Source organism: Stegostoma tigrinum, chromosome 37, assembly GCF_030684315.1.
Source record: "Stegostoma tigrinum isolate sSteTig4 chromosome 37, sSteTig4.hap1, whole genome shotgun sequence".
Lineage (NCBI taxonomy): Eukaryota > Metazoa > Chordata > Chondrichthyes > Orectolobiformes > Stegostomatidae > Stegostoma > Stegostoma tigrinum.
Window position 1 is genome coordinate 7,209,979 of NC_081390.1, and position 16,788 is coordinate 7,226,766.

General features: G+C 43.4%; 1 protein-coding gene across 4 annotated transcripts in view; it reads left to right on the plus strand.

The window, feature by feature from the left end:
- Positions 1-16,788, plus strand: part of LOC125467593 (paladin) — a 283,522-nt gene that overhangs the window by 31,627 nt on the left and 235,107 nt on the right. For 2 of the 4 annotated variants that reach the window (XM_048563667.2, XM_048563666.2), the window contains exon 1: positions 14,443-14,698. The exons of 1 other annotated variant lie outside the window; for it this stretch is intronic. The gene's annotated coding sequence lies outside the window, so the exon portion shown is untranslated. Of the gene's footprint in view, positions 1-13,925; positions 14,264-14,442; positions 14,699-16,788 lie in introns of those variants that run through there. One more of the 4 variants, XM_048563669.2, reaches the window with a different exon arrangement.

The following is a 16,788-nucleotide window of genomic DNA, read 5'->3' on the forward strand; positions in this document are numbered from 1 at the left end:
ACTCTGTCCGTGACTCCCTTGTTCGCTCCACACTGCCCTCCAATCCCACCACACCCGGCACCTTCCCCTGCAACCGCAGGAAATGCTACACTTGCCCCCACACCTCCTCCCTCACCCCTATCCCAGGCCCCAAGATGACTTTTCACATTAAGCAGAGGTTCACCTGCACACCTGCCAATGTGGTATACTGTATCCACTGTACCCAGTGGCTTCCTCTACATTGGGGAAACCAAGCGGAGGCTTGGGGACCGCTTTGCAGAACACCTCCGCTCGGTTCGCAACAAACAACTGCACCTCCCAGTCGCAAACCATTTCCACTCCCCCTCCCATTCTTTAGATGACATGTCCATCATGGGCCTCCTGCAGTGCCACAATGATGCCACCCGAAGGTTGCAGGAACAGCAACTCATATTCCGCTTGGGTACCCTGCAGCCCAATGGTATCAATGTGGACTTCACCAGCTTCAAAATCTCCCCTTCCCCCACCGCATCTCAAAACCAGCCCAGTTCGTCCCCTCCCCCCACTGCACCACACAACCAGCCCAACTCTTCCCCTCCACCCACTGCATCCCAAAACCAGTCTAACGTGTCTCTGCCTCCCTAACCTGTTCTTCCTCTCACCCATCCCTTCCTCCCACCCCAAGCCGCACCTCCATCTCCTACCTACTACCCTCATCCCACCTCCTTGACCTTTCCGTCTTCCCTGGACTGACCTATCCCCTCCCTACCTCCCCACCTATACTCTCCTCTCCACCTGTCTTCTTTTCTCTCCATCTTCGGTCCGCCTCCCCCTCTCTCCCTATTTATTCCAGAACCCTCACCCCATCCCCCACTCTGATGAAGGGTCTAGGCCCGAAACGTCAGCTTTTGTGCTCCTGAGATGCTGCTGGGCCTGCTGTGTTCATCCAGCCTCACATTTTATTATCTTGGATTCTCCAGCATCTGTAGTTCCCATTATCACTGGTTTAAAACAAAACAGATTTAACAGATCCAAAAGATAGGCAAGAAGAAAAGAAATGCCCAGATCTCAGATTCGCAAGTGCCTTCTCCTCAATGGTGCAGACACCACTCCAATTGCTGGGACACCCAGGAGGCCATTGCTGACTGCTGCCACCTCAACAGCCCGGTCCCACTGTGCTGCCTCACCTGCTACTCCCACTACCACGCTGCCTCACCGGCCTGCTGTCGTCACCCACTGCTTTGGAGAATGTCTGCTCGCAAAAAAGACCCTGAGCTCCCGCTTGCCTGCCACTTTAACACATCACCCTGTTCCCTGGCCAACATTTCTGTCTCAGACTTGTTACATTTTTCCAGTGATGCTCATTGCAAGCTGTAAGAACAACATCTCCTTTTCCACTTGGGGTCCCTGCAGCCCTCTGGACTCAATATTGAGTTCAGTATTTTAGGGTCTGAACTGTCCCATTAACTCTTTTCTCTCTCTATGGATGCTGCCAGACATGAGTTTCTTCAGCATTCTCTATGTTTGTATGCTGGCTAAGGAGCCTTGGTGAATTTCTATAGCGCATCTTATGGCGGGCACACACTGTGCTATTGAACACTGGTGGTGGTGGGAGTGAATGTTGGTCGATGTGGTGCCAATCAAATGGGCTGCTTAGTCCTGGATGGTGTCAAGCTTGAGTATTGTTGGAACTGCAGTCATTCTATCACACTTGTCCCTCATTGGTGGTAAACAGGCTTTGGGGAGCCAAGATGTGAGTTACTAGAGATAGAACTCTTTCCTCTGACCTGTTGTTGTAACCACAGCATTAAGGTGGCTAGTCCTGTTCAATTTCTGGTCAATGATAACCCAAAAGACATTGATAGTTGGGAATTCAGTGATAGTAATGTTATTGAATGTCAAGGGACGAAGGTTAAATTCTCTCTTGTGGGAGAAGGTCATTGACTGGCATTTGTGTGGCTCAAATGTTACATATCATTTGTCAACCCAAGCCTGGACATGTCCAGGTCTTGCTGCCATTGGACCTGGATTGCTTCAATATATGAGGAGTCACAAATGATGCTGAACATTGTGAAGTTATCAGCAACATCCCCACTTCTGATCTTGGAGAGAAATTCATTGATGAAGCAGCTGAAGATGGTTGGATCTGGGCCGTTTCCCTGGAGAACTCCTGCAGAGATGTCCTGGAGCTAAGATGACTGACCTCCAACAACCACAACTATCTTTCTACATTCCAGGTATGAGTCAGTGGAGAGCATTCTCCCAATTTCCATTGACTCCAGTTTTGGTAGGGTTCCTTAATACCACATTTAGTCACATGCAGCCTTGATGTTAAGTTCTTACCTTGCCTGTGGAATTCAGTTCTTTTGTCCATGTTTTAACCAAGATTGTAATGAGGTGAGGAACTGAGTGACTCTAACAGAACCCAAACTAAGTGTCACTGAGCAGGCTATTGCTAAGTAAGTGCTGCTTAAGAACACTGTTGGTGACACCTTCGATTTACTAATGATTGAGATTCGACTGACGGGACTATAATTGGCTGGATTTGATTTATCCTGCTTTTTGCGTGCGAGGCATAGCTGGGAAACTTTCCACATTTTTGGGTAGGTGCCAGTGTTGTGGTTCTCCTGGAACAACTTTATTAATGGCATGGCAAGGCCTAGAGCACAAGTTTTCAAATAAATTCAGTTGCCAGAATGTTGTCAGGGCCCATAGCCTTAACAGTATCCAGTGCTCCCAGCTATTTATTGATATCATGTGGACCAAATTGATTTAGCTGAAGACTGGCATCAGTGATGCTGGGAACATCTGGAGGAGGCTGAGACAGATGATCTACTCTTATATTCTGACTGATGATTGTTGTGGGTATTTCCATCTTGTCTTTTGCACTGATGAGTTATACTCCCTTATCATTGAAGATGGGGATATTTGCTGATTTATCCCCTCCAGTGTGTTGTTTAATTGTCCTCCATCATTTATAACTGGCTGTGGTAAGATTACAGAACATAGATCTTATATTTTGGTTGTGTGATCACTTATCTCTGTCTAACACTTGCTGCTTATGTTGTTTGACAAATAGTTCTGTGTTGCAACTTCCCCATTTTTAGACCTGTTTAGTGCTCTCCTGCACTCTTCATTGAGTCAGGATTGATCCCCTAGCTTGATGGTAAAGATAGAGTGGGGAATATCCAGGCCATGAGGTTGCAGATCGTATTTGAATACAATTCTGCTGCTGCTGATGGCCCATAGCCACATATGCCCAGTTTTGAGCTTATAGATCTATCATTTGGAACCCCATTTGGAACAGTGATAGTGCCACCACACATGATGGAGTGTGTGCGTGTGTTTGAATATTCCATTTGCTGTTCTAGTGCTGAATTTGTGTAGCAATCAGTAACTTGTACCACATTGTAGCCCATCTCCCCATCTTCCTAGTATCTTTCTGTAGTTTTTCATAGGCTTCTAAAAGATTAACTGCACTTTCCTATTTAGGTCTCATCTATAAATGTGTGAATCCACATGGATCAGATGAAGGACTGGAGCAGTGCTGTCTTTCTGACTAATGATGTTGAAATCAGGGCCACTTTTATCTCCACAGCAGGAAGTCATTCATCTCCAGGCCTTTGTAGATTTGGTCATTGACCTCCTTTAGTGGCACTTTCTTTTGCCTTCTGAAGTGAATTTACAAAGCTTAATACTTGGCTATTTTCTGCTAATGTTTTTATTGTTCTTTAGAGCTACTAATTCCCTCTGTGTGTGATCATGTGTTTTCTATTACTTTTATATAGATAATTACCCACATGCAGGATCTGACCTCAAAAAGAGTCCTTACTATCATCTATGTTTCCAAATGATGCTGAGAGGGCGACGAATATTGATAAAGTAAATGGTACTTGGTAATAGGGCACGAGCCCCATCCCTGGTCACAACAAGTGATTCAGATTTTGAGGCATGTTACGGCTGCTTGTTATCACCATGCACAACAGGGGAATGTCTTGTCACTGAGTGCAGCTAAATCTCCATTCCTTTTTGCATTCAATTTTGTCTTTAACGAAGATTTTGAAGCTGTTCCTTATCTCTTAAAGGAGATCATTTACAGTGAAGCCTGTACATTGAGGATGCTTAAGAGAATGCACTGATGTGCTTAATTTTCAGATAGTCATTGTACTGTTAAAAATTAACCCCGTAATCCTGAAGAAGCAGCCGAGATTATGATCAGCACTTAATCTGATGCAATGATATTAACAGCATGTACTCCAAAGCAGATGTGGTCATAAGTAGCATTTGTATAGCATCTGAAATGCAGCTAAGTGTCCCAAAACAATTCACGAGAAGCATGATCAAAGAAAATTTGACACTGAGGCAAATGAGAAGATGTTAGATATTCTACTTGGTCAAAGAGATGGCTTTTAAGGAACTTCTGAAAAAAGGAAAGAGAGGCAGAAATATTCAGGGAGGGAATTCCAGTGCTTGTGGTCTTAGCAGCCGAAGGCACGGCTATCAATGATGCAATGATTAAAATTGGAGATACGCAAGAGGCCAGGATTTGAGGAGCATAGGAATTTCATAGGATAGCGGGGCTGGAAGAAATAGGGAGGGGTGAGGCCATGGAGGGATTGCAAAGCATGGATGATGACATTAAACTCAAGGTGTTGTATTAACTGAGAGCCTACATTGACCAGTGAAGACAGGCTGTTGAGCAAACAGGACTCGGTATAAGATAGTACATGGTCACAGAAGTTTAAATTAGCTTAGGTTTGATGAAGAGGAGGTGATGAAAGGCCTTCATCAGGAGTCATATCAAGAGGTAAGAAAGGTGAAGGTTTCAACAGTAGGTAAGTTGAGATGAAGCATTGTCTGACAATGTTACACAGGGAATGTGCGTTTTTAATGACAGTGTGGGGCCTATCTCCTCTTCAAGCTGGGAGTCAGGAATTTTCCTGCCACCATCCCTCCATAGTAGGTAGGCATGATATGGAGTTGGGGCCCCTGCCTAAGGCGGCATGGAAGGTGGGCAGATGGTGAAGCCAACCACACTCCCCACCAACCACTCCAACCCCACCTCCACCCGCGGGTACCTTCTCATGTAACAATAAAAGATACAACACCAGCATAAACACACCAGCTCCTTCACCTCCATCCAGGGCCTGAAACTGTCCTTCCAAGTGAGATAGAGCTTTACCTGAATCTCCTCCAACCTAATCTGTTGCATTCAGTGCTCCCAACATGGTCTTCTCTACATCAATAACACCAAATGTAGACCAGGTGACTGTTTCGCCCAGCATCTTCACCTGGCCCATAATGGCCAGCCTAACTTCCCGTTCACCGCCTATTTTAACTGCCCTCTACACTCCCCCTCCAACATGTACGTCCTTGGCCTCCTCCAGTGTCGCAGCTATTCAGGATGCAGATTTGAGGAACAACGCCTTATATTCCGCCTGGGCATCCCACAGCCCACAGCACTCAACATTGAGTTCTCTAATTTCAAATAACCTTCCACCCATCCCCCGGTTCTCTTTCCAGCCCCACCTCCTCTCTTCCATTTCACCTACTGAATCTGCCTTCTAGCCGCCAACCGAATTCATCCCTCCCATCGACCAACCTGTTTGTATTTATTACCAGTGTCCACCTATCACCATCATTCCGCTACCCCCACCTCCCCTTTATCTGCAGCACCCCCGGCCCCTCATCCAGTTCTCCAGAAGGGTAATATCCAACGTGTTGACTTCTCCTTTTCTCCAGTTGCTGTCTGGCTTGCTGTGTTCTTCCAGCCTCCTCTTTGTCCACCATCTGGAATTTTTTAAATGTCTGTAACTAAGGTTAGAAGGTTTGCCTCTGGTTACGGAGTTGGAGGCATAAATAAATTCGTGGTTGTCAAGCACATGTGTTCCAGTTGACACCAAGGGATCAGGAACTGGAATCCTAGCTGAATTTTCTCAGCCTTATCCCAAAGAAGTCACTTAGGACAATCATAAATCACCTAACTCAATATCAAATATGGGACTTTCAGATGTGTTCGGTTGTTAAGCACACTAGATGACACACACAACTCAGGTACTAATTTCTGGCCTCCAGGCAGTGGGGTACAAAAGAGCCCAATAACCAGGCTTGCAGAGCAACTGTGGGAGCCAAGTGGCTGTGCTTGGGTCAGGGGCGAGGTGCCCAGCCCGGGAACTGCAGCAGGGCCCATGATCTCTGTCCCTGGCCTGACCAGTATTGCTAGCTTACAGTAGTTAGAATCCCAGTAACTATTGATTTAAATAGCCTATCCATAAATTCTGTGGTTCCTGTTTATATCACAAAACTGTTTGATCTTCAACACATAATTTGGAAACTAAAAATGGGACATATTTACATTCCATTTAACAAAATCTGGCTTTGAAATATTGTTAGATCTGTCTGTTTAAGCATGTGGTGTAAACTCCGAGACAGCTTGTTAGCTGTTTAAATCAATAATGAGGCAACTGTTGAATTGTAAAATGGTGCAGGGACATTTTCTTTTGCTGTGTGTACTGACCCTGCCAACAAAAACATGTCACACGAATGAATGAGAACATCCACCTTTCAAGACAACTCTAGAAACCTGTGTAGAGAATCTTGCTCTGTTGGTATCCCTCTCAGCTCTGAGTCAGAAGGTCCCACTTACAGAATTGAGTATGAAACATAGGCTGAAATTCCAGTGCTGCAACACTGGAAGTGTTTTTGCAAAGAAGGTTAAACTAATACAATGTTTACCCTTTAAGGTAGAGGCAAAATATCCATTTTAAAAAGGAACAGGGGAGTTATCTCTGGCAACCTGACCAACATTTATCCTTCAGTCAACTTCACAAATGCAGATTAACTGATCACAATCAAATTGGGAGTTTACAATGCGCAATTTTGGCAACCACACATCCTGAATAATACCAATGGCTATACCTCAAAAACCAACTCATTGCTTGTACAGCACTTTGGGTTGTCCTTGGGTGAAAGGCACTATGTGCTTTTAAGCTGGAAATAATTTTTTTTGTGAAAAATAGCAAAGTATTGAATGGATGGAGGCAATTCACCCCAACTTGACTGTACTGTCCTGCTGAGTTTCTCTCATTGGAAGACCAGTCTAGGCATGTATTGGAAATTATGTTCAGTAGTGGCAACCCTCAGCAGAGCACTAACACCTTCAATTCGAAGTCACTTGTTCACTGCCTTCTATTTGGGGTTCTCACATGAGAACAACCGTAAAAGAAGACATCCTTTCAACGTAAACGCTCTGAGGCACAAAGGACAAACATTATTTAAAACAGATTATTTAAAACACATGTTTTATTAATTTGTTCACAGGACATGGGGGTTGCTAGCTAGTCCAGCATTTGTTGTCCATACCTAATTGCTCTTAAGAAGGTAGTGATGGGTTTGAACTGCTCCAGCCCGTTGTGAGTAGGTAGCGCTGTTAGCAAGGAAGGAATTTTTGGTAATGTCAACTAAGATGTAAATATTGGCCAGGACACTGGGGGCAACTTGTTCATGTTCTAAATAGTGCCACAGTGGTTAGCAATGCTGTGTCACCACGCCAGGGAACTGCATTCAATTCAACCCTCAGGAGACTGTCTGTGTGAAGTTTGCACATTCTGCCATGTCTGCATGTGTTTCCATCGGGTGCTCTGGTTTCCTCCCACAGTGCAAAGATGTGCAAATTGGGTGGATTGACCATGGTAAGTTGCCCACAATGTTCAGGGATGTCTCGGTTAAACGTGATAGCCGTGGGAAGTGCAGAATTACAGGGATAGGATAAGGGGAGGAGTCTGGGTGGATGCTATCTGAAGGTTTGGTGTGGACTTGTTAGGCCGAATGGCTTATTTCTGCATTGTTGGGATTCTAAGAATTTTGGATGCAGTTTAAAGTGTCATCCACAGGTTGGTACCTTCGGAAATGCAACACACCCTGAGCACAACATTGGAATTTCTGTGCTGCCTTTTGTGCTCAAGCCATGAGTGGGACTAGAACTCAGAACCATGAAACACGAAAGGAAAAGGACTAACAACTGAATCATAGCTGACAACCTACAGAGGAAATGGTCACCCTTTATTGTATTATCTAATTGCTAGTTAAAATTCTCATGACTTTCAATCATTTTTCTTCTGTGGGTGTAATTGAGTTGCTTGCATTGTGTTTTCCATGACCTTGTAACCTTGGAGATGGTATCGAGCTTGTTTTCAGTCTCTTCAAAGCTAATTGTTTATCTCTGTGGCAGGAAATCTGATTTAGATCTCAGAACTCATTGTTTGAGATTATTTGACAACTGTCTGAATGAGGAAATTTTGCTACTTCAAGGATACGCCCATTGACCGACTTTGCACCTGATCTTTGACATTTGTACTTGTACAACAGAACATAGCACATGACTAGGGACAGCAAGTAATTGGGAAGGCAAATGGAATGTTGTCATTTATTGCAAGGGGAATGGAATATAAAAATAGGGAATTTTTTAAATTACAACTGTACAGCTCCTTGGCAAGACCACATTTGAAATCCTACCCACAGTTTTGCTCTCCTTATTTGAAGAGAGATATAATTGCTTCAGGAGTATTTCAGAAAAGGTTCAATCAACTCATACCTGAGATGAAGGGCCTATCTTGTAAAGAAATGTTGAACAGTTTGGACCTAGAGCTATTAGAGTTTAGAAAAATGAGAGATAATCTTATTGAAAGATATAAGATTCTGAGGGAACTTGACAGACTGAACACTGAGAGGATGTTCTCTCTTGGGAAAGAGTGGAACTAGGGAATATAGTTTAAAAATAAGAAGTTTCTTTTTTAAGGCAAAGATGAAGAGTATTAGCTTTCTCTTGGCAGTCATTAGTCTGTGGAATTCTCTTCCCCAGAAAACAGTGGGCTCTGGATCATTGAATATATACAAGAGCCAGTTAGATACATTTCTGGTAGACAGGGGAATCAAGGATTATGAAGGACACAGAGGAAAATGGAGGTGAGACCACCATCAAATCATGATCTTACAGAATGATGGAGCACACCTGAGATGCCAAATGGCCTACTCCTGCTCATAAGTCCTATGTTCCTATAGCTATTATAATTGTCATGAACATGAGTTAGAAGCCTGAAGCAGTACAAACATTTTAACTTGTAATTCTAAAGTGTGTTGTTTTTAAACAGAGTTGATACAGCCAAAAATAAGTATGGATGTAAAATTAAATGGCTGTCTGCAGAGAGAGGGACCCATGGAATGTCACACCTCTTGATACAAAGGGAAGTTCAAACAATAACATTTTAAGGTGGGCATGTGGTGGAAAGGCAAAATAAAACAGGCTGGACTGTGATTTCTTGTGACTATAAAGGTGTGAAGGAACTCCCTGGAGATCATGTCCCAAACTGCCAGCGTAGTTGTTTCTCCCTTTGATGAATACAAAAGGACAAGGGTTAAAAAGAACGTTTCCAGTCTATTGAAACAAAATTAGAAATTTCTGGAAAAATTCAGGTCTGGCAGCATCTGTTAGACAGACAGCAGAGTTAACATTTCAGGTACAGTGACCCTTCTTTAGAAATTCCATTCTATTGAAGTGTGCTGAGTTTCTTCTTGGTACCAGTGGGCTAAGGTACCCATGAGTGCTAGCTTTGTTTTGAGCATTAGCATGTTGTGAAGGTCACACACAAAAAACTAGTGGCCAAGTCACTTCACAAGCTTCAAAATCTCCCGTTCCCCCACTGCATCTCAAAACCAGCCCAGTTCTTCCCCTCCCCCCACTGCACCACACAACCAGCCTAGCTTGTCCCCTCCCCCACTGCATCCCAAAACCAGCCCAGCCTGTCTCTGCTTCCCTAACCTGTTCTTCTTCTCACCCATCCCTTCCTCCCACCTTAAGCCGCACCTCCATTTCCTATCTACCACCTCATCCTGCCTCCTTGACCTGTCCGTCTTCCCTGGACTGACCTATCCCCTCCCTACCTCCTCACCTAAAGTCTCCTCTCTACCTACCTTGTTTTCTCTCCATCTTCAGTCCGCCTCCCCCTCTCTCCCTATTTATTCCAGTTCCCTCTCCCCATCCCCCTCTCTGATGAAGGGTCTAGGCCCGAAAAGTCAGCTTTTGTGCTCCGAAGATGCTGTTTGGCCTGCTGTGTTCATCCAGCTCCACACTTTGTTATCAGTGGCCAAGTCACTCCTGCTTTGCAAGTTAAGGGATTATTTCTGAATGCTGGAAGTTAGCTAGTAGAAAGTTAGACATAAACAAACAGGACACTATACTTTCTCTCACCTTAATGTTGGAATTCAATCAGTCAAAAGGAATCAGCACAACAGAATCTAAACTAACCTGCAAAACTAAGAATCTTGAATTGACCTTTCCATTCTACTATTACAGTCAGGGGTCAACTCTGGTTCAATAAAGCCCTCAGAAGTAGCACCAGGCATAGTAAAATCAGATGCCAAACAGATGAAGCTACATTTTAGGATTACTTGCATTGCAAACAGCATAATCAACAAATTATACACAGCTCTTCAACTAATCTGATATAAATAATCTATAATCCTGCCACATCTACTTGTGAATAAATGTTGGACAATTAAGCAATTCACTCCTCAATGATGGGACAGCCCAGCACATCAGTGCAAAAGACGTGGCTGAAGTATTTTTAATAGCCTTGACCTATTAATGTTGAGTAGATAATCCATCCTGGCCTTCTCCAAAGGTCTCAGCATCACAGATGCCAGTCTTCAGCCAATTCCATTCACTCCACATGAAATCAAAAAATAGTTGTACGCAATGGATGCTGCAAAGGCTACAGGTCCCAACAACATACTGGCAATAGAACATAGAACATAGAACATAGAACAGTACAGCACAGAACAGGCCCTTCAGCCCACAATGTTGTGCCGACCATTGATCCTCATGTATGCACCCTCAAATTTCTGTGACCATATACATGTCCAGCAGTCTCTTAAATGACCCCAATGACCTTGCTTCCACAACTGCTGCTGGCAACGCATTCCATGCTTTCACAACTCTCTGCGTAAAGAACCTGCCTCTGACATCCCCTCTATACTTTCCACCAACCAGCTTAAAACTATGACCCCTCGTTCTAGCCATTTCTGCCCTGGGAAATAGTCTCTGGCTATCAACTCTATCTATGCCTCTCATTATCTTGTATACCTCAATTAGGTCCCCTCTCCTCCTCCTTTTCTCCAATGAAAAGAGACCGAGCTCAGTCAACCTCTCTTCATAAGATAAGCCCTCCAGTCCAGGCAGCATCCTGGTAAACCTCCTCTGAACCCTCTCCAAAGCATCCACATCTTTCCTATAATAGGGCGCCCAGAACTGGACGCAGTATTCCAAGTAGTACTGAATAGTACTGAAGACTTATGGTCCAGAATGTGCTGTGCCTCTAGCCAAGCCTTTTCCAGTCCATCTACAAGAACTGGCATCTAACTAACAATGTAGAAAATAACAATGTAGAAAATTGCACAACAAGCTGGACAAATCCAAGTGGTCAATTAATGTTCCACCATTATGCTCTCAATCATCAAAAAAGTGATGGAAGGAGTCATCTATAGTGCTATACTAGCACTTGCTTATCGATAACCTGCTTAGGGTCACTCAGCTCCAGTCAGAGAGAATCCAACCACTGCCTTCAATGGAGTTATCATCTTTTAATTGCCTACTATCAACATCCTGGAGGTTACTATTGACCAGAAACTGAACTGGACTAGCCAGATAAATGCGGGGGCTATAAGAATAGGTCAGGTTCTAGGAACCTAGCAGCAAGTAATGACTCCTTAAAGCCTGCCCATCATCAACAAGGCTCAAATCAGAGATGTGATGGAATATTCCCCACCTGCCAGAACTTTCCCAGCAATGAATAACTTCAGTTACGTGGATATCCTAAAGAAAATGGCATTGATCTTCCTGGAATGGTAAATGTCATGGATAGGTTGTCAAGTGAGATAGGGATTGAACAGAGGATATGGTTCCTCCACATGAAATAGGCAGAGTTCATACTGCAGCTCCAACAACACTCAAGAAGCTTGACACACTCCAAGGTAAAGCAAAATGCTTTTTTGACAAAAATTCACAAACATCCACTCCTTCCACCATTGATGCTTAGTAGCGGCAGTGTTCACTATCTACAAGATGCACTGCCAAAATTCAGGAACTTTTCTTAGATGGTAGCTTTGAAATGCACAATCACTGACATCCAGAAAGACATGAGCAGTAGATTCACGGGAACACCACTATCAAGTCCCCTTCAATCCAGTCACCACCGTGACTTGGAAATATATTCTGTTTCTAAGCTAAAAATGCTGGAACTTCCTCCCTAAATGTTTATGGCGGTACTTACACGAAATGGACAGCACTAGTTTCATAAGTTAGCTCAACACCACCTTCTCAAAGGGTAATTGTGGATGGTCAAAAACCACCGGCCCAGCCAGTGTAGCCCGCATCCCATGAATGAATAAAACAAAACCATCTTGTCTCTTTGTCTGAAATTGTGGCATGCATAATGCCTAGGCTACAGTCCAGTGTGGGACTGATGGCACTTTTTGAGGTCTCATATTTCAGATAAGATATTAAACTATAGCCCCAAGTGCCTTCTCAGGTGAGAGGACAAAGATTTCACAGCACTACTTTTAGGACAAGCAGATATGTTCTCCTTTGTGCCTGAACCAATATTTATCCCTTAGTAAGTTTCAGAAAGACCCCAAGCAAATACCAAAATACATGTGATGCTGAAAATCCCCTGTGTTCATGCAGAGCAAAACAGACCTACCCATATGGGTTGCTGACCACTGATGCTATGAACATCACATCACTGCTTGAAGATCACTGTACACTTTTAGATTGTAACATGTTATGGACCGGACCAGACCAGACCAGACAACCTCAAAATATTTTAAGAAAGTAGGCTAAACCCTAACTTCTTGTTATTTTAAAGACAAATGTAAAGTGTCTGTCCAGATACAATGTAACTGGTCAAACTACTTAAAGTAAAGCAAAACACAATTTATTTAAACACTGTAAATAAAATCATAGAAAGAGGAATTTAGAAATAACAATTCTATTGGGGTGAAAACTTAACAGAAAAACAGATTCAGTAACTATTGCTAATTAACTGTTCCACTATTGTAACATCCCATAAACACAGCAATTGGCCAAAAGGCAAATTCAGACACAGATTCTCACATGCAGTTCTCCAATCCAGGAGGGAACAACATCAAGAGAAAATTCAGAGGCATTCACTGAAGCTTCCAACTGAGTTGAGACCCCAGTATGTTCTGATACTAATGTTTAGGGTCCAGTAACTGAGGAAGGATAACAGGACCCAAAACGTTAACTCTGTATTTTTCCTTTCACAGATGCTGCAAGACCTACTGAGCTTTTTCAGCAACTTCTGTTTTTGTTCCTTCAAAAATTCTTGGTTGTCAAGAGCTTAGGGATGGCCTTATAGATTGACAAACTTATATGAATTAAAGTAATTTTGTTTTGATTAATAATTAGTCATTATTTAAGCCGGCATTCTCCCAAATGTAGGTGTATATGTATTTATATCTCGTGGTGAACTCTTGACAGGAAAGAGCGGATAGGTGAAGAGTACATACACGAAGATAAGAATTAAGAGCAGTAAACCAATCAGCCCGTCAAGCCTGTACTGTTTTTCAATAAGATCATGGATGATCTGCTGGCAACGTCACTCCACTGCCTCCCCCCTCCCCTCGATAGATACCCTTTGACTCCCGTGTTTTAGTCTGAATCTGTCTAACACAGCCTTAAAAGTGTCCAATGACTCTGCCTGGCTTCTGGAGGAGCAAGTTCAATAGAGTCAAGACCCTTTGAGAAAAAAAATTCTCCCCTAGCTCCATCTTAAATGGTAGACCTATTTTGAAATGGTGCCTCCTAGTTGTAGTCTCTGCCGCAGAGGGAATCATCATTTCAGCAACCATCTCGTGAAGTCCTCTCAGGAGTCTGGTGCAGTTGACCCAATTGAGTTTTGCCTTTATTTCCTGCCGGCCGCTGACTGGCCACAATTTTCTGTTTTGAAATGTGTTTGTACTGAAGACAGTCAAATGTTCCGTAATGCATGAAGTTACAGAATCGCAACAACATCACTAAGGGCAGGGCAGTCCTGCCCTGGACACGGCGCAATGCTGGAGACAGACCTTGGCAGGACTTTAACATGTAATAAAAAGCAGCAGGTTCTTTCCAGGGCTGGCTTCTCGTCCGTTTACTGCTGAAAGCAGGAAGAGGTTTCTTAGCTTGACAGCAAAGGTTGGTGGGGGGAAGGGAAGAAAAGAAAACTTCAAACTGCAAGATTCACTAGCTGTAAGTATTAACACCAAGAGGTTTACTGTGTGAAGAGGATTTCCACCTTCGTTTATCTGGGGCAGACCGTGTTGTGGTTAGATTGGTTGTTGCCAGGAGCCGGTTTTCTGATTGGCAGGGCCGTTGATGAATTCCGCTTTGCAAAGGGCACACCCTCACATTCTCCGGTTGTTGAGTTTTGCTAAATGTTACTGATGTGTGTGTGTGTGTGTTTAGAAAGAGAGCGCGAATGACAGGCAGTGTGTACCAGGCTACTACTGTTAGTTAAATTGATCTGAACTTCACCATGATCGGCCCCGCAACTTCACAAACCTGCTGACTGGGATTTTGTCGAGGTGGTGTAAGGGCTGCACTGTTTTTCAGATGCGAAAACCTTTCAACGTGTCCAGTGCTGTCACAGGGAGTTGGATGTTTGCTGCAAAACCGGTAGTTAAGGTAATCTCGCTCCAACCACCCCATACCCCACCAAAAAAAAAATCGGTTTCTGCTTTAACTGAGAATGGACGGGGTTTTTGTCTCTATGACTGACTTTCACTCAACAACAAGTAATGTTATGTGCAAAGTGAGAAGTGATTAACAAACGCTTCAAGGCAGAAGTCATTGTTCGGGAAACCAGTATGTGTTCAGGCAGATAAGTGTATCGAAGAGAATGCTCTTAATTGTGAAGCTTCCCACGAAGATTCACTTGGTAGAACTGTACAACAGCCCAGGAGATCACAGGTTGTTGCATTTGGTCTGTGGCATGACCTTAGAAGGTAGTAAGATCAAGTCCCACTCCCCTGACTTGTGTGTAAAATCTATGTTGACACTCCATTACAGTACTGAAGGAGTGCTGCAGTGTTGGAGGGACGATTTAATGTCTCATCCAAAAACACTATATGCAAAAAATCCCACAATGGGTGAAAGGCCTCTTTCTATCCTGTAAAACTCCATGTCTCTAATGACTACTTGAGAGAAGAACAAGGCAGTTTTCCCCAGTTAATATTTATCCTTCAATCAACATCATAAAAACAGATTATTTGGCACACTGCTGTTTATGCAACTCACTACACATAAATTAATGCATAATTACCCTACATTTCAAAAGTATTTCATTAAATGCAAAGAATGTTTGATCTGAAACTGTAAGGGATGCTATAAAACGGAAGATTTTTTGTAGTTGGGAGCAGTTACAGAAAGGGTAACTTGTGTCTTCTGATTTTTTTTTCCTGTTTATTTATCCTTTGTTCCTGATTGCTGTCGTCTTGTTTGCCTCTCGATCATACCTGTGAAGTGGATTAGACTTGCATGTGAGCATTTGCTATCTGGGATTACATTGTGGTGCTTGTGCCAAAGTTGAGAGAGCTGCCTCACAGCCTAGTGAAATCTGGCATCATTATACTAATGGAATAATCAATTACAATGTCTAAGCCAACTCTGTTGTTCACTTTGTCCTGTCCCACCAAAAGGACAGAGCCACTAGATGTGTTGCCATGTGGTTACCTGTCAGGACAGAATTACCTTAGGAGTCCATAACATCGACGATAGTCCCCATAACATCTCATGGCATTAAATCAAACATGGGCAAGGAAACCTTCTGCTGACTACTATATACACATGCACTCCCTCAGTTGATGATCCATCTCTCCTCCATGTTGACTGCTCACTAACACTCAGTGTGCATTCCACTAGAGTCACTTGGCTCCTGATACATTGTAGCCTTGGTCCAAACATGGACAAAAGAGTTGAACTCTAGAAGAAAAGTGAGTGTGACTGCCCTCGACATTAAGGCAGCTTTTGACTGAGTGTGAGGGTGCCTGCCCTCAACACTAAGGCAGCACTTGATTGAGTGTGGCATCCAGAACCTGAGGAATACTACAGTCAATGGAAATCAAGGTGAAAACTTGTGACTTCTCACATACTGAAGTAGTCCATGTTCAAATGCAGCAAACTAGGACAATCTTTAGGCTTGGGCTGATAAATGGTGAGTAACATTAACGCCACTTAAGTGCCAAACAATTACCTTCCCCTAAAAGGTAGAATCTTAACCATGATGCATTGATCTTTAATGGCATTCCCATTATGCAAATCTGTCCCTATCAACATTGATAAGACACTGAACTGAACTAGCCATTTAAATACATTCTAAATACATTGTAATTGATTATTCCATTAGTATAATGATGCCAGATTTCACTAGGCTGTGGAGGCAGCTCTCTCAACTTTGGCACAAGCACCACAATGTAATCCCAGATAGCTAAAAGAGCAGGTCAGAGGGCAGGGAATCTTACAGCTCATATTGCATCTCCTGATTCCTCAAATTGTCCACCATCTACAGCTCATGTGCCAGGTATGTGATGGAATACTCCCCACTTGCCTGAATGGGTGCAGCTCCAAAAACACTAAAGAAGCTCAGCACCGTCCAGGTCAAAGCAGCCAGATTAATTGCATCCCATCCATCACCTTCAACTGCACAGTAGCAGCAGTACGTACCATCTGCAGATGCACAGGTACAACTGAGTAAGGCTTCTTCGACAGAACCTTCT